The sequence below is a fragment of the Trichosurus vulpecula genome, chromosome 2 (assembly GCF_011100635.1).
Source record: "Trichosurus vulpecula isolate mTriVul1 chromosome 2, mTriVul1.pri, whole genome shotgun sequence".
NCBI classification, from domain to species: Eukaryota; Metazoa; Chordata; class Mammalia; order Diprotodontia; family Phalangeridae; genus Trichosurus; species Trichosurus vulpecula.
Genome location: NC_050574.1, coordinates 377,975,586 through 377,994,225, shown reverse-complemented (window position 1 = coordinate 377,994,225; position 18,640 = coordinate 377,975,586). Strand labels below are relative to the sequence as shown.

The following is an 18,640-nucleotide window of genomic DNA, read 5'->3' as shown; positions in this document are numbered from 1 at the left end:
TATATACATATAGACAGAATAAGTACAAGTTAGTTTGGTGTATATGTGTTTGTGAACATCTTCCCCAACAGATTCTCAAGATTCTAGGAAAAACAGTTTCACTTTCACCTTTGTGCTCCTCATATCTAACAAAGTGACTGCCAACAGGTGTTTAACAAATGCTTGTTGATTGACTGCCCAAAGTCACAGAGGTGGTAGGTAGTCTGGAGTAACAAGGCCAGTGTCCAAACCAAGGATGTCTGACTCTAAGTCCAGTGCCTCGTACGCTGCATAATGCTACCTACTTATCACATTTACAGATGGCACAAACATGGAAAGGAGAGCTAACAGACTAGATGCCAGTCATCACTCAAAAAGATTCTGACACACTAGAAAACTGTTAGTTTCCTCATCTGTAAAACGAAGGGCTTGCACTTAACTCCAAGGTCTCTAATGGCTCTAAATCTATGATCCCAAGATGAAAATCAACAGGATTCAAAAAAATTAACTGCACAAATAACAAGATGAGGGAGTCATAACTGGATGGCAGTCTGCCTGAAAAAGATCTGTGGAGGAGAGGTTAGTAAACTGTAAGCTCGACCATGGGATGTGGCAACCTGGAAGGCTAATAGGATCTTGGGTTGTACTGAGAAAAGAAAAACATCCAAGAATTACAGTCCCACTGAACTCTGTCATGGTTAAACCACGTTCTCAAGCACTGTATTCAATTTTGGTTACCACATTTTACGAAATGAATTTATAAGGTAGAGGTTGTCCAAGGAAGGACAACCCGAGAAATTCATGCTATATAACAAAGATGAGGGATGGTCAGCCTGGAGAAAAGACTTAGGGGGTGACATGAAACCTTTTTTTTCTAAACCACAATATCAATTTATTATTTTACAACATGAAATAGAAGTAATACATAGACTAGAATACTCTGATCGATTGGTCAGCAATACCCTCACCAAGAGAGAAGTCTGCTCAAGAATCCAAGTCAAAAGCGGAGCATTATTTGATGAATACAAGAGAGCTGAACAACTTTTATTGCCATTAAAATATAAAAGCCTGATGTACCCACTTTAACGACAGGTATAGATATATTTGTGAAGTGATCCAGGATATTCATTTAAACTGGTTATAGCACTCTGTTCCCCAGACAGTGCAAGACCCCTACAGACAGATTTTTATTTCTTGACTCACTTTTTAGTACTTTTAGTACAGATCAGCACCCTGCTATTTGTATTTGCTATACTTTCCAAAAGTACAGTTAACTTTGATATTAGCTATCTTTAGACTCATGTGATCTGGCAATATGATATTTGCCTTTCAGAATTTCAAACCAGGTGCCAAGACTCTGTCCACTTAACAGGCAGGACCAGGGGATGGCCATCTGCTTTTCTGTCATTCCTTCCCTTCCATACACTGCCAGTTTAGGTCCAAAGACCCCAATCCACCCACCCTTAAGCCCTGGGAAAGAGTTCACCTAGCTGAGGATTAGATGAGAACCTTAAACAAACCACATGCTTATTATAAAACTTAAGCCTTAGAACTCCACAAACTACGGCCCTGACCCTAAGGCAAGATCAAGGAATCAACATGTTCACCCCCTTTCCACTTCCTGCTCAAAGATTAATAATCAAATCAATATTAACACTATTAAGGTGGACACAATGTACTATCCAGTTTTCTGCTCCACTCAATTTCTGATTCTGAGTTTGTAAGCTGTGTATTCATTTCTGATGCCTCATATCCACCCATATCAGCCCACCTTTCCCTTGTCCTTATCACACTCTGCTCCACCCTTCCACAGAACTATGTGGATGCCACTTTCTGATGGAATGCCCTTTGTATTACACCACTGCTGGACTTCTAGAAATTACCTTGCACGCAAACAGTATTTCACTTTCTATGTAAATATTTATTCCACCAAGGGCATATAAGCTCCTTAACACCATGGATTTGTTTTGTCTTTGAACTCCCTGCACAAAGTAGGTGTTTAATAAGCACTTGTTGAATTAAATCATTTAGCTCCAAAGGCACCAGTGCAAAGGACAGCAACCACAAAAGATAAATTTGGTTTTGCTACAAGGAAAAAATTCCTAACCATTAGTTAACATATTTTTAAAAAGTGGAATGTCACAGCAACTGCCTCACCCAAAATCTTTAGACAAATGTGAGATGACCACTTTTCAGGTCTATAGCAGGGATTCTTTTTCAAGTACTGAGGTTCCTTTCAACTCAAATAACTCTGTGATTCTACTTTAGCATACCTAAACCTCAACCTTGAGGTGAAAAGAACATGTGTATTTTTTGCCCAGTTCTACTAGAAAATGCAAAGGATTTTAAGAAATTCTTTTCAGAGTATGTTTTCAGGCACCATTTCAGGATACTGCATATATTCTGTTTTTTATATTTTGGTATTCTGTACTGGGGTTTTGCTTCACTGTTTTTCTTTTTGTTACAAGGGAGGGCTTGTTGGCCAAATAGGAGGGAAATCAGAGGTTCAAAACCAAAAGACATCAATAAGTACATGCAGTTGACAGAGATGCAAATGATGCATGCTCATTTTCTCATCTGTGGCTTCACTGCTTCAAATGAGACATGGCATTGGACCTCTCTCTTAAATATCTAATTTTTTAAAAGTTAACAAATTGTGAAGCTGCAGGAAAAAATGTTTTTAGTTTTTACAGCAAACTTATTTATTCCCCAAGTAATGTTCCAGTGCTGATAAAACTCATCTATTTGGGAAACTTTTACAATAACAGGTGTACCAGTAAACCAAGTATGCTTGAGTTTATACAGTGCAAGGAAAAATTAGTGTTTTTAGATAAGCAAATGTCCTGGGTTCCCATAAACGAAAATCTTTTGTTACTGCAAGTTAAGTTGACAAAATTTTCTAAAATTACCAGACATTTACCTATAAGTAAATTAGTATGAAATAATGTACATATGGGGAGAAAAAAAAGAAATCCTTTTTGACTAATTTTCATCATCTTTGCATGCCTTCAGCACAAACTCAGTGAGATAATCTATCAACTTAATTCCAGGTGTGATTTCAAGGGAAAAGGTAGAACAATAAACAGGATTTTAATCTTATTTTAACATCAATGTTCCAATCTGCCTCTCTAAACCTGTGCACCTACTGTTCCTAATTCTGTTCTTTGAGGCCAAGAGCTAGTAATCATTTATCCACATAAATCTTCTCTGGGCAATTCCTTCAACCAATCTTCATATGTCATCATTTTAACAACCTTCACCATTCATCCCCTCCTCTGGATGAGCAATCAATGTTTATCAATGGCAAGTACTGGGTACTTTTTAATTGCTTGTTGACTTGACCTATAGTACCCAATTACCCAGGCCTACCTCCTGGAACTTATCAAAACACTCTACAAGGTAAGTGGATGGCAGAAATCCCTGTACCAGGATTTGTGAGATGTCTGATAAAAGACACAGGTTGTCAATGTGCCAAAGCATTCAAAATCTGGATGTTAGACTTCCTCTGGACACTAAGGAAAGAAACGATCCACAATCATTTCCTTGTCAGGGATAATTGTAACAAAAAACAACCAGACCTCTATCACCCACACAGAAATTTGTGAGCACATTAACAAAAATGAGAGAGACCTGGCTGAGATGTGTTCCTGGGAACAAGCTGGGCTAAAATCATCAGTAAGAAGTGCTTTAGCCATCGGCTAACAGGACCGGCTTAGAAGAGCTATATCCCTTCTCTGGAGCTGAGACTTACCAACCATAGCACGTTAGCAGACTACAGCTGAAGTACTTTGGATGCAAATGAAGCCAAACCAACTGATGACCTTTGCTCCACTTCCCCAACCTCAGCTATACATCTCAACCTGATCTTCCCACACACAAAGGACACTACTAAACCAATAGAATGGTGAAGGTTATTCAGACTTTACCCACCACACCTCATTCCCCTCCAGATTATTCAACAGGGAACAGGTAAAGGGAGAAGTTATGGACCAAAAAAGCCAAAGATGATTAGTGAATTCACAGGATATAGTGACAAGGTACCAAATACATCATACAAACTTAAATGTACCTTACTTATATGCTTGTATGTTTTACCTGTGATGGTATGATCATACAGCAGTGGAAATTCCATTACCTGAAGCTAAGGTATATGGACAAAACTCCATCAACTATAATTTTCACAGGCCACTAACCCAATACTACCCCCCCCCCAAACCAATTCTCTCAGGACTAAGACCCATTAAAGTCAACAGGCAAATCTTGTCATATCTTTTTACTACATGTCAGCCTTGACGTCAATAAAATGCTGTGAGTCAATAAATTGTCGTGAGGTAAATTCAGAGTGTGATCCAGACATCTTTTTCCCAAAAACTCATAAATATAACTTAAGCATGGGAAAAATTATCTATTAAAAATAATTCTAAGCAACATGCTTCTGACAAAAAAACTAAAAACAACCCATTCAACTCAGTTTTTGAAGAATGGCTAAACAGTACATAAAAATAACAGATTATTACCATAAGGAAGGTCAAATTACAATTATGGGAAGACATACATGAAGTGATACATCTCACTACTGTAACCTGAGTTTCAAGGACCACTGGTGTGGGACTCTCTTTATGACCCTCAAGGGGAGTCAGAGTTGGTGAGAACAGGAAAAGCCGAGCGCTTCAGTTTTCTTCCTGGTAGAGTGTCTTCAGTCTCTCTTTAGAGTCCCTTCAGTTTCTTCGGATTCTGTAGTCATTTCAGGTTCTTATGGTTTCCAGGGAGAAAACATCAGCCTCACTTAATGTTGCTGAAGGAAAAGACTCTGGGAAGAAGCCGAAGTGAGAGAAAAAACTAGTGGTCTCCAACATGTCCCTGTCCCTAGCCTGCTATACCAGAGACTGTGGGGAACTTCCCCTTGGGTGAGAACAAGGACTCTTAGTGGGGCTGTTACCTCACTCTATTGTCTGGTACATATTCTCTTAGGTATACTTTCTCTGATTTCCATTTTTGCTATTCAACTTGGATAAATGGATTTCTCTGCTACCGTCATGTGTGTTCATTGTGGAACTGGTATTTGTGAAGGGAGATGATCCCTGGACACAAAGCTTGAGGTCCTCCTTCCCCCATTAACAAAACAGCAATCAGAAGTTAGCTTGAACTTGGAAACCACATCCCCAGCCTAGAATATGATATTTAAAGGAACAGGTAGTTGTAATTCTAACCTAGTAACCTCTGTCTCTGAGGAGAATAGAGTGGCCAAGTTTCTGGCTTTAACCATCTGCGTTTTCTGGCAGGAAATAGTCTCCTTTGGAGAAAGGGGTTGGGGGGGCAGGCTAGAGATGTCTATGCTATCCTTTGCCAAGGCACATGACATCCTCATACTACATGTGGAAGACAGCCCATGCCACATTATAATTATATAAATTATATGTATAGTCATATAAAGCCAGATAAAAATAAAAAGAGTACCCAAAAACAAAAAGGATCAAATGAAGTAAAGTCAATACATTCATTCTTTAAAATGTATTAATTACAGATAAAAAGAATGGAAGTTTACAGTTTCATTCTCCTTCATTTATAAAACAATTTTTCTTTAGTTTTCATTTGTGTGCTTTATCAGTGAAGGCTGACTGCAAAAAATTGAAAAACAAACGGGTTTTCCCTGGCTCTTAAGTAACTTAACACCTTAAGCAAAGTGAGATAAATCACATCTTGCTACAAAAATACTATACAACGCAACAATGTATAACCAGCAGTCTTTATTTCAATTTACACCAGACAAAATTTTGAATCAATTTCTTGCAACATCCGGATGAATTTCAAAGTTATTAACTCAAAAAAACTATAGTACAACCCGTACCTGACCAAGAATGCCTTCTTTAATATCACCAACAAGTGGTCATTCAGCCTTCACCCAAAACAGTCTATTCAACTTTTGGATAGCTTATTTGGATTTCTCCTCATTTTAAGCCTCAATTTTCCACTGTAATTCTATCACATTATTATTTCTGGCCTCTGGAGCCAGGTAGAGCAAGTCTAGTTCTTGTGTCCACAAGAATCTGTTTAATCCTTGTGTTAAGATTTTTACCAGCGACTTAGATAAGAGTATACATAGCAAACTTGTAGATGACAAAGTTGGTGGAGTACCCCGTATAAGAGAGTATCTCAGGCTAAAACACTATGCCAAATCCAGTAAGATGAAATTTAAGGGACACTAATACACTGTTCGTGGAACTGTGAGTTGATCCAACCATTCTGGAGAACAATCTGAAATTATCCCCAAAGAGTTATAAAACTGGGTCTATTTCCCAAGGTGATCAGGGAAAAAGGAAAAGAACCTATATGTTCTAAAATATTTATAGCAGCTCTCTTTGTGGTGGCAAAGAATTGGAAAAGGAGTGGATGCCCATCAACTGGGGAATGTCTAAACAAATTGTGGTATATAATTATGACAGAATACTACTGTGCTATAAGAAATTATGAGCAGGTCGATTTTAGGACAACATGGAAAGACTGGCATGGAATAATGAAGTGAAATGAGCAGAACAAAGAACAGTTGTATAGAGAAACATCAATATTGTTCAAAGAATAATGTAAACGACTAAGTTATTCTGAGTATTAATAATACTCAAATCAACTACAAAGGACCTATGAAGGAAGATATTATTTGCCTCCATAGAAAAAGTTGATGAACAGAAGTATGCATAGTATGGTTGTGTGTGTGTGTGTGTGTGTGTGTGTGTGTGAAATGTTGGCCTTGTATGGAGTGAGGAGGGAAGAAGGAAGACAGTTCAGAACTTTAAATAATAAGGGGAAAATGGGTCATCACTCTCTCTTTGAGAAATGTCAACCACTGCTGATTTAGAGATGTTCCGCTTATTTGGAAATAGGGGACTAGACCTAATGACCTCTTAAAGATCCTTCTAGCTCTAGGACACTATGAAATTTACATCATTAAACAGCTCTAAAATTCCTCTCCCTAACCCCCAAGAAGAAATTTAATAAGACTATAAAGTTATACACTTGACTTTCCAACACAGAGATCCTGTGATTCTGCAGATACACTCTTCTATCTGCATATCCTCCCTATATCCAATATGTAACCATATTTTAATTTTTAAAAATCCTAACTAGATCAAGGTCAGGAAAATAGTATATAGTTATATTTCAGACTTGAAAATTCCTTGAAAAATTTAACATATTAGCTTATTCGATGACCCTGTGACCACTGATATCATCCATAAAAAAGAGGACGTATGCTCTCTAAAGGTATTCTCTCCATTGTCATGGAAACAATAAAGGGCAGAGTCCAACTTGAGGGGAGATGCCCCATATGTCTTCTAGATGCTTCTGTTTCTTGGATAACATTGAGCTAATTATGTCAAGTCCAAAAATATGTGAGATGTTCCTGAATGATAGCCATAATCATTCTAAAGGAGTGATTTTAAAACTTTATATAGTAATGCCTAACTCTCCTTTTTTTAAAATAAAAACTTTCACACTCCTTTTTAAAACGATTAATTTATTACAATTTTACATAAAAGATTTTATACAAAACAAGCTATTTTTGACAAAATTCTCTGCAATATCAATCTGCAATATAAGTATCAATCATATTATGGATTAAGCAGTGGTTGAGATTGTTGCTCAACGGTTCTCAAAAATGTGGTGCGACTTATGAGATTGTCACTCATAATTCTTTTCACTAATCAAGATTGTTATGTTGTCGTAACTACAACAGAAAACTGCATTTGACACCAATGTTATGAACAGTAACAATTTTTTTATTTTCTTGTTTAATAAACCACAAATTCTTCAGTAGCCAAGACATATTAAGATTTTCAGATCCAAATGCTTGCTTCAATGTACTATCACAAAACAAATAATATTAAGCATTCTTGTTCATAAGACCAAGTTCTGAACTGCAAATTTTATAAGCAAATTTATACAATGAAATCAATCCTATTGATGTCACAGATGTAGTTACTGTTAAAGTTATCTAATCTTCTCAAGAAAAATTCTCATTGTGCCAATATATTTTGCATTTATTAAAGATCTCAGCTGATTAGTTTTCATGCTATCTGCAGCTAAAATTCATACAAAACAAACACAGCAGTCTTTTCTCTCCAGCAGTACTTGTGAATACCAATTAATTTATATATCAATAAAAATTTATTTATACATATCAAAGCTACATATATATACATAAATTTACAGAAAGAGTCTATATCTTCTAGGTTGGGGCTAGGTTTATCTACTCAACTCTCTCGTCACTGCTTCAATAGCAGTCTATTTTCTTTTCACCCTGCTTATATTTTATCTATTAAAGCACATTGCTTTACTTAAAAAAAAATAAAACAACACTGAAGTGACAGGAGGTGTATGGTCAAAAGTATCAAAAGCTCCAAGGAGGTTGACTGAAAAAAAAAAGCCCTGATCAGTTAACAGATTGCTGGTAACTGGAGAGTACAGTTTGAATACAGTGGAATCAGAAACCACATTATTTATCTTGGACAGATACTATGTATGGCTAATAAACTGGGCCCAGAATTAAAACAGGAGGAAATGAGGCTGGAGTGCTTTGGGGAAAGTACAAAGTTCTTAATAATGTCATCAAAGCGTCTTCCTGTAATAAAACCCTTTATTCTTCTAATGTTGTGTGGCTGGGAATCATGGAATGCTATAGTCTTTAAAAAATTGAAATTAAAGATCACTCAAATTGCAATGGAAAGGTACATAGTGGACATAAGCAGGCTGTTATATGTGACAAAAAAGAAATTAATAAGTATTGTAAAAGTTGTAATAAAAAAGAAAAGTTAATAAAATGGGAAAAACAAGAGGTTTTGTTCAGTCGTTTTCCAGTTGTATCTGACTTTTCACGACCTCATTTAGGGTGTTCTTGAAGATGATGGAATGGTTTGCCATTGCCTTTTCCAGCTCATTTTATAGATGAGGAAACGGAGGCAAAACAGTTAAGTGACTTGTTCAGGGTCACACAGCCACATTTGAATTCGGGAAAATGAGTCTTCCTGATTCCAGGCCCTTCACTCTGTCCACTGTACCACCAAGCTGCTCAAAGCAAGAGGTAACAAACATCAAGAGTGGGGAATGTCTTTAGTCCATTGGGTGGACTCGTTCTTGGCAAGCTTGCCAGAGGAGGACTCCCACAAGACCTGCATCAGACAGACAGGCACAGTCGGATTGTGATTGCTAAGGATTCTGGCAACAGTGACATCACAAATCCATTTCAATATCTTAGTAAGGACTAATTGAATATCTTATCTGTTAGCTACTATAACATTGTATGATATTTCCATAGTAAATGATGACCAAGTTAACCATGAATATTTTTTTAAATAAAGTTTTACTAGTTTCTAAATAGTGACATCAAAAAGAACTCAAAATCATGGGCCTTACGGTTGGAAAATAACTTTATGAACCAAATAGCTTAATTTTATATATTGAGGCTACATATTTTCAATTCATTTGCCAAGATACACACAACAGAGCCAATGTTCCCCATTCTGACATTAATTCTATCCAAAAAATTAAATAAAACAAATGTCATGTATTTATCTGAACCATACTTATACCCTCTCCAACTTAGAAGCTGTGTTTCTCAAATTCTTTAATTAAATGTTAATTAGTTAACCCAAGTTGTAACAGTCCTAGGGGTTGTTTGCCCAGCCTACTACTTAGCAAGCAGATTTTAGTGACTGGATCACCCAGAGCAGAGGATATTTAATCTGAATATGTAAATAACTACCACTTTCAGAGTTACTAGTGGCAAAAGGCCTAATCAGGTTGGGTCAGAGAGGTTCAATTCCTTCCCTCAGAAACCTGAAGAGGCTGAATTTTTAACTAATCCTAAGATTTACTCTTTTGACTCATTCTCCCAAACTGTATACAACACAGTACAATTATAAAGCACTTTTCACACATGAACTTTTAACTGTGGAGAGGAGGCAGTTCTAGAACACTCTGTACTGTTATCATTATTCTACTGGTAGGAAACAAGCTTTAGCTCTTGAGGGGTTAAATGATTTTGTCAAGATCAGCTAATAAATGACAGAGCTAGGATTACAAATCCAGGTTTGAGTACGAATTCATTCCTCTTTTCCACTATACTGATACCTCACTTATGCACTCTTGGTGAATTCTCCAAATAGAGTAACAGAAGTTTACCTGCTTTAGTACCTAAATTTTTGTTTTAATCATTTTTACAGAAAATTTTTCTCAACTGTATACTTTCTTAAATAAAGCATACTGAATATAATTTAAGTATTTTTATTTTTGAGAAACTGGGGTCATACCTATGCATAACAATTATGTGGTGCAATTTAACTCTGAGGCTGGCAGAGCTGTTTCCCCTGACACCATAGTAAATAGCAGTTCGCATTTATACAAGACCTTCTTCAAAAGCCCATGAAGTAAGATGTACTAATATAATTATCTTAGTTTTTACAGATGGGAAACAGGCCAGAAAGGTTAAGTGACTTGCCCACGGTCAGAGATATTTAGAACTAGGGTCTGAACATACATCCTGACTACAAACCTAGCTTCCATTCTCCCATTTTCATGTTTTCCAGGGCTAACTGTATATAGCATACAGTTTGTGTAAAATGTTCAGAAAAAATCAAGAAAATCCCTGCTCTCAAGGTGCTCACACTCTAAATGGAGGTGATAACATATACAAAATTCAGCTACAGGGGAGATGGAAATGCCAGGAATTTTTAAGGGTACAAGATGAAGGAAGGCTGTAAGGACAAGAAGACATTAAGAGATAACGGAGGAGGCAAATGGTTCAGACCTGGTGGTCCTGAGTCACAGAAGATACAGAGCTGACTCCCATCTCATTCAAATCACAAACAGTCAAGAAGCAAAGAAAGTAGGCACCACTAGTCATGGTAAATTCTCCCAGGCCAGCAGTCACCAGTGGGTTCAGCTAGGGAAGGAAAGGGACAAGAGGGGCACACCTGATGATGACAGCTTCGCTTTCAATACATAGGGACAAGTCTCTATGTTGTTATTTTACCTGATATAGGGGGACCAACCTCAGTGCATTGGGCATAATTATGGGCCTTGGCATATAAACCAGTCTGGAGTAAGGTGAAGAGCTCTATTCACTCTCTGGAAGGCAGAGGAATTCCTGGAAGTTCCAGAACCTGAGCAGAAACCCCCTAAAAAAGATAGAGGATCTCGGTGCTTGAGGTGGGTCAGGTTCAGTGGGGATCCCTGCTCTGGTAGGGGTTGGTGCTCAGGATCAGTCAAGGTTGGCAGCTCAGTCAACAGGACTAAAGAAACCTACCTGCTGGGGAAGGGTCAGCTGACCCAGAAAAACTGTCTGATTTGGCCTCCAATCATAAAAAAGCCCTTTACCATTCACCCAGAGGGTTACTATTTAGGTCAGAAACAGTTAATAAACACCTATTAAGTGTCTACTGGGGGGCAGCTAAATGGTGCAGTGGATAGAATGCCCAGCCTGGACTCATCTTCCTGAATCCAAATCTGGCCTCAGGCCCTTATTAGCTGTGGGACCCTAGGCAAGTCACTTAACCCTGTTTCCTCATCTGTAAAATGAGCAGAAGGCAGCAATGACAAACTACTCCAATATCTTTGCTAAGAAAATCCCATATGGGGTTACAATGAGTTAGACACAACCGCACAGCATTCAAGTATCCACTATGTACCACAGTCCAGGCCCTTAAGTTCACAGTTTATTGGAGACGTGCAAACAGCTACATGCAAATAAGCTACATACCAGATAAACCAGAAATAATCATCAGAGGCAAGGCACTAGAATGAATGGGATACGGGAAAAGCTTCCTATAAAAAGGTACCCTTTTAGTTAGAACTTAAAAGAAACCAGGGAATCCAGGAGACCAAGATGAAGAGGGAAAGCGTTCCGAGACATGGAAAACAGCCAGTGAAAATGACCAGTCAGAGTTGGTCTTATTGGAGGAACAAGGAGAAAAGTGCAACAGAATTACAGAGTACATAATGCAGGGTAAGAAAACAGAAAAAGGTCAGGTGGGGGTGGGGTGGTCAGGTATGAAGGTCTCTGAATGCCAAACAAAGGATTTCATATTTGATCGCGGAAGTGACAAATAGTCACTGCAGAGTAAAGTGACCTGGTCAGACTTATACTTTGGGAAGAAGACTGACAGACAAGAGGAGGATGGCCTGGAGTGGGAAGAACTTTGTGCCAAGGAGACCAATCAGCAGACTACTGCAATAGTTTAAGTGTGAAGCAATGAAGATCTGTACCAGAGCAGTGTCAGAGGAGAGAAGAGGGCAGGGCTATTTGCTTGACAGCTGCTAGGAGTTGATCTTGAGGTGACCACCATGTGAGAGATACGGTTCCTCCTCCTGCTTTCTCCAGGCTTCTAATTGCTGGGCTTTTGCTTTGCTTTTACAGTTATTATAGGATTATAGATTTAGAACTAAAAGATACGTTAAAGGCCAACTAGTCCAATCTGTTCATTTTACAGGCCCGGAAATGAAGGCTCAAAGAAATTAAGAGACTTGCCAGTGGTCACACAGACAATAAATGTGAGTGGACTCCAGGTCCAGCTATAGAATATCATCTGCTCTCTTCTATGCCTTTTTATCTGTCAAATTGCCAGTGGTTACTTCTTACTGCAGTCAGCACATCTGACCCCAACTAATCTGTCTCATCTGAAAAACCAGATAACTAAAATTATTAGAATTCTGTGTAAAATAATAGTAAACAGTTTCTAGTTAAGAGCCTGGGGAGGAGAAGTCTTTCCTACAAGAAATAGTGTAAATTTTATTACATGTATTTTGTAGGCATCTGCTTTCACTCCAAAGAGATGAGAATGACAATTAAATGACATCTGGGTAAATAAAGTATTGATGCCTAATTCTTGTACTTTGGGGAAATTAAAAATATACCAGTTTTCTGGCATCTGTAGTTTTAAAAAAGCTATTAATTTATGCAAACATTTAAAGGGAAAGAACTAAGATATAAAATCCATTTACACCCTAAAGTATTTATATCCACATAGCAGACAGCTTAAACCTTGAGTTCATTATTTAAAGCATACATTATTTTTTGTTTGAAATATCCTTATTAATGGCTTCTTATCTTTATTTTAAGGAGGGAAACGGGGGGAAAAATTCATACCAAGTGAGTGGAATTGATTTTAAGAAAATCTAAGCAATTTAAGAACAGGAGCTAGATGGATTTTATCTTTGAATTCCCCAAGCTTAACACAGTTCCTAGCATTTTAAGGACTTAATATTTGCGGGAAAAATAGAAGCTAGAACTGAAACCGTGTTCCTTCTTCCAAAATCAATGCTTCTACCACAAGATCACATTACTAATGAGTTTACTAGCACATTTTTCTTGACAATTTCTTAACTGTACAATTAAAAAAAAGAGACAACATGCAAAATCCTGTTTAAATATGCTCGAACAATAAAAACCTTTTAATAAAGTTGTTTATGTCACCTTTAAGTGGAAAAAGCACATCTAAAAAATTTCATTCCTATAAAACATTTTCTCATGATACTACAGGCATACCTCATCTTACTACACTTAGAAGAGATTGCGATTTTTACAAATTGAAGGTTTGTGGCAACCCTGCATCAAGCAAGTCTACTGGTGCCATTTTTCCCACAGCATGTGCTCACATTGTGTGTCTCATTTCGGTAATTCTCATAATATTTCAAATTTTTTCATTATTATTACATCTGTTACGGTGATCTTTGACATTACTACTACAATTGTTTTGGAGCACCACGAACCACGCCCATATTAAGATGGCAAACTTAATTCATAAATGCTGTTATATATAAGCACACATACAAATACACATATATTTATCTATGTGTATATATGCATCTTATGTACCTTTGATGTACATATGTATGTATGATCTATTAATATCTATGGCCACTTCCACTGATTATTTAACATAAAGATTTATGTGGATCAAGGAATTCCAAAGGTTCTAGGCATAATTTTCCCCTTGACTTTCAATATGAAGATAAATTAAAGTATATTTGTATAAAATAAATGCACTTAGTTTTAGGGTTAGTAATAGCCACAAAGACAATATTACAAGTTGTTGCTCTTTAACCTTACATCCAACATCAATATGTGGCATTTCAATAACTCATGAAGAGTAACTGAAATAGTTTGTTTGCTTTTTGGTGATTTGTTGAGTTCTCTAAGGAAGCAAAAAAAAAAAAACAAACTGTTAAAGTCAAACAATTGCTGTCCTCTACCTCGAATTACCTCCTTGACAAATTATGGTATCTGAATGTAATGGAGTATTAATGTGCCACAAAATAAATGGCAAAACAATTTCAGAGAAATCGAGCAAGACTTGTATTAGCTGATGCAGAGAGAAATAAGCAAAATTAAAAGAACAATGTATTTATATAATAACAATATTGTAGGAAAAAAAACCCATATTTGAAAGATTTAAGGTCTTTGGTCAATGCAAAGATCAACCATGATTCCTCAGATGGATAATTAAGTATGCTATCCACTTCCTGAGAGTCAATAATTTCAAGGGGGAAGAATGAAAGTCATCTTTTGACATGGTCAATGTAGGGACTTATTTTGCTGGACATATTTGTTACATAAATTATTCTTTTCTTTTTCCATGGGGAGGAGGGGAATTGTAAAGGTTGCGCCTCTTTCCCTACCTCAAAAAAAAAAATAAAAAGGATTACTGAAACTTTTTTTTAATGCAATGAAGAGAACAGAAGGAAGGCCAGAATGAAACACAGCCAAGTAAAACAGCTTGGAAAGTAACATGTTGAATTTATTATATAATTAAAAGGAAAAGCAAGCTGTACTTAAGAGATTCATAGTTTCATGTACACGCTCTTTTTTTCTTGTTCTGATTTGGTGGTTCTTAAGTTGAGAATAAAAAACATCAAATTACCTACTTGACGGAAGACATATCACACCAATTTTTCAAAAATGCAGTCTGTAATAGTGAACAGCTTTCCAAAAAAAATGGTAGACTACAAGAATAAGGTACATTTTTTCAAACATAGTCAATTTTTCTTTTTCTTTGTTACAAAGGGATGCTTCCCCTTTTTTGAGGTGAGAAGTACCAGCTATTATTTTCAAAAATCAAGAAGCTTTGGAGAGGAAAAGGGGAATAGCTCCTTCCCTCCCTGATTCCTACTAATATGCTCAAAACTACCCCAACCTTTAAAAGTCACTTAATTCTACTTCTCCTCCCTTTCACTGTCAAACCAAGTCACCTCTTTTCTCTACCCCCTAAACATCTCTTCCCTTCTCTAAACCTAGACATCTGACTATATTTACACCCACTCTACTGAAACTTTACTCTTCAAAGTTACCAAATAATCAGTTAATTGTCCAGAGCCTTTTCTCAAACGTTCTAGACCGCCCAGAAGCTTTTGATAGGGTAGATGGTGGGGAAGGATAGGTTCGGTTTTGGAGCAGATAGTAATGCAGGACTGGATTGGAGCTTGAGAAAGAGACTAGGGCTGCATAATCTAGATCTGGAGCTCCTCTGCATAAAAATAATTAAATCTATGGGAGCTAATGAGGTCACCAACAGAAAAAGTATAGTGTCCTAGGATAGAGTCTTGGGGGACACCTGTAATGAGGGGCTCATGATATGGATGACCAACTACCATAAGAAATTAGTAAACAATAGTGGGGGCAGGGAAAGAAAGGCAACGGGGGAAGGGCAAGAGAAAGAGAGAGCATCATCTCAAAAACCTAGAGAGGAGATAGTATCCAAGAGAAGACAGTAAAGAAGTCGAGAAGGATCAGAACCAAGATGAAGTTGTATTTTGCAATTTAGAAGTCACTAGTTGATGCAGAGTACAGTTGCTTCTTCACAGAAAAGGATGGAAAGAACCAGGAAAACAATATAAAGAATGACAAGAGAAATGCAAAGATCAATTGACCAAGTTCAGTTATCAAAGAAGAGCTATGTGTAAAGACACCTTTCCTATTCTTTTTAAATTTTAGCAGAGGAGGGGACCATGAGTGTGGAACACTGTGTATATCCAATCTTTTTGATATGGTGCCTAGTTTTACAATTTTTTTTCCTTTCCTCTCTTTTATTATTTAAAGTCACTTAACTCACTTAAGAATATTAAGTTGCTAAAAAGATGGCAACCTGCAGTGGTAGAGAGAATCTCAACTGCAGTTCTGATCCTTATGCTTTAAGGAAAGACTCTGGGATGGGAAGGATACAGTAAACAAATTTTAAAACAAAATGTATCAATAAAATGTATTCAAAAACAATTGAGGGCTTGTGACTTTCAAAACAGTTTCTGTCGAATGGATGAGTTAAAAAGCCAGACTCTTTAACAAATTGAGAAGTGAGAAGATCTAAAGTGGAGGCAGAACAAATTTGAGTCAAATTTCTCAAGGAGTTAAACAGGATTAACAGATAGGGTTTGGCTTTGGAAAGGTTGGAAAAGACTCTGGGGTATCCAAAGAGTGCTAAACTTGGAATCAGGAAGACTCCAAGGTTTAAAATCCTACCTGCCATATTTATTAGTAGTAAAGGGCAACTCAAGTTACTTAAACCTCTGAGCTGTTTTCTGACCTGTAAAAAGGGGATACAAACACTTGTGGAGTTGTTATGAGGTCTGAGATGTATGCAAAGCACTTTATAAACTTCACAAAATGTATTTAAATGTCAGCTATTACTACTGCATAGAAGTTTCCGAAATGTTTAACTGAGTCAGCCTTACAAAGATGAAGAAAACTGCTAAATTCTATTTGGAATAATAACTAAAGGTCTTTAACTTTCCCTCCAGCCCTTCTATGCTTCCACTGATTTGTGACTAGTTCCCTGGATTCTAAGATGTAAGCCTTAAGGGGCCTACTGCACATTTTGACTTGTGTAAGACACGAGGTACAGATCTTTTAAATTATTCTTCGTTCTTAATGATCTGACTCTGTAAAAAGATATTTGTTAGAATAGGAAGGAAAACATTAAGAAGAATGCAATGAAGTCAGTGTTTATGGTCGATTCAAGGGCTCGGTTATGTTTATATCATTACAGTGATTAACGGTATTTTGGTCACCAGCGTCCCATCGAGTGCAAAAGTTGTAGTGATGGGAACTGATCGCATGTCCCCCGATAGTGCACGTGGAAGCCAAGGCCACAGAAAATGCAAACGAAATTGTAATGTCCCATGCAAGGCTCGGAAAGCCTGCTCCTCGCCAGATACGACTCCGGCCTGTAACCACTACTGCGGCTGAAGGGGGTAAATCCTCCCCAAACTGGCGAACCCGAGTCACCCGCCTGCACACCAGCCGGGGAGGTGCTTCCCGCCCCCCTACTCCTTCTTCCAGGGTTTTCCCTGCCCCCATCCTTGGAGCAGGAGGAGCCGCCATCTTCAACTCTTCCTTCCACCATTATACAACCTCCCTTCTCCCCACTGCCCTCGCGGTCCTCCAGCCTCCTTTCCCCCCTCCCCCCCAAGAAACCCCCAAAGCCTAAAAAGCTGCACCAAACTGTGTCGGTGCAAGCAGCAGGGATGCAGCAAATCGCCCAACCAGTCCCTTTAAACGGTTTTGCTCCCCAACAGCCTAAAAAAGACACCCCCCCCGGCCCGTGCACCCCACGGCAGACGCGGCGAAGACCGCTCAACTGGAGGCGGCGACCAGCTGCCGCCCGCTTCAACCCCGGCTCCCTCGTCCCCTCCTCCTCCTCCTTTCCCAGCTCCCTCCCGCCGAGCTGCACACCCCGTGGCGCGGACGAGCGCGCCTCCCCATGCCCCCTCCCCGGCTCTGCCCTCCCCTCCCCGGCCGTCCGCCTCCCCCTTTTCCCCGCCCCGTGCAGGAGCGCGCGCAGTGCTCCACAAGGGACGGTTTAGGAGCGCGCGCCTCACAGCGGGGCCCAGCGCGGCGGCTCCTTCCAGAAATTTCCTCCTCCATAAGCTCACGTATTAAAACAAATACTGTTAAAACCCTATCAAGATTGCAGGGTGGACCACCTCCCTCTGCTTTCTCTTTCCCCCGCCTTTCCGGTCCCTCCTGCATTCAAACGCGCCCCACCCTCCCCTTCCCCGTCCCTGCTCCATGCCCTTGGGCGCGGTTTATGTGGCATCTCTTCTCCCCACGAACGACCTGGGCGGCAGCAGTGGGGCGGCGGCAGGGAGGCCGGTGTGATTGATAGGGACGGCGGAGAGCGGCGGCGGCGGCGGCGGCGGCGGCGGAGCGGTTGAGTGACAGCTTACCTGGGTGCCAATCTTCATCACACTGACAAGCGGCTGCAGCAATCGGGACCCGCAGTGCCGCACCCGCGTCCAACCGTCACGCCGACGCCGGGCCACGCGACACAGTCTCATTCAATGGAAGGAGGGCTACGCCGACGCTCACCTTATCAATATTCAAAGAGGAGGCGGGGCCCTCGCAGAGGAGTCTCCTCCCACCCCGTGAGTTTACGTGCAGGGGGTGGGAACTCTGGAAGAAGGGGCGGGCTGGGAGGGAGTTCTGAACGCATCCTTCCCTTTCTAGGCTCTTCTGCCCCTCCCCCTCCGCCTCCATGCTTAAGATTAACAGGCCACACCCCTCGCTTTTTTTTATTTCTGCGCAGTGAGGGAGGAGCCTTTGGCCACGCCCACTCTCCTTCTGGCCAAAGTTCGGAAGGGTTTGAAAATGTGTTTGTTGGGTGGGTATTTGGAGTCCTCA

General features: G+C 39.2%; 1 protein-coding gene across 1 annotated transcript in view; it reads right to left on the bottom strand.

Moving 5' to 3' along the window:
• The window catches only part of PKNOX1 (PBX/knotted 1 homeobox 1), a 195,615-nt gene extending 177,322 nt beyond the window's left edge, over window positions 1–18,293 (bottom strand). Inside the window, exon 1 of the mRNA XM_036744889.1 lies at window positions 18,187–18,293. The gene's annotated coding sequence lies outside the window, so the exon portion shown is untranslated. The remainder of the gene's footprint in view (window positions 1–18,186) is intronic.
• Window positions 18,294–18,640: the final 347 nt, after the last annotated feature.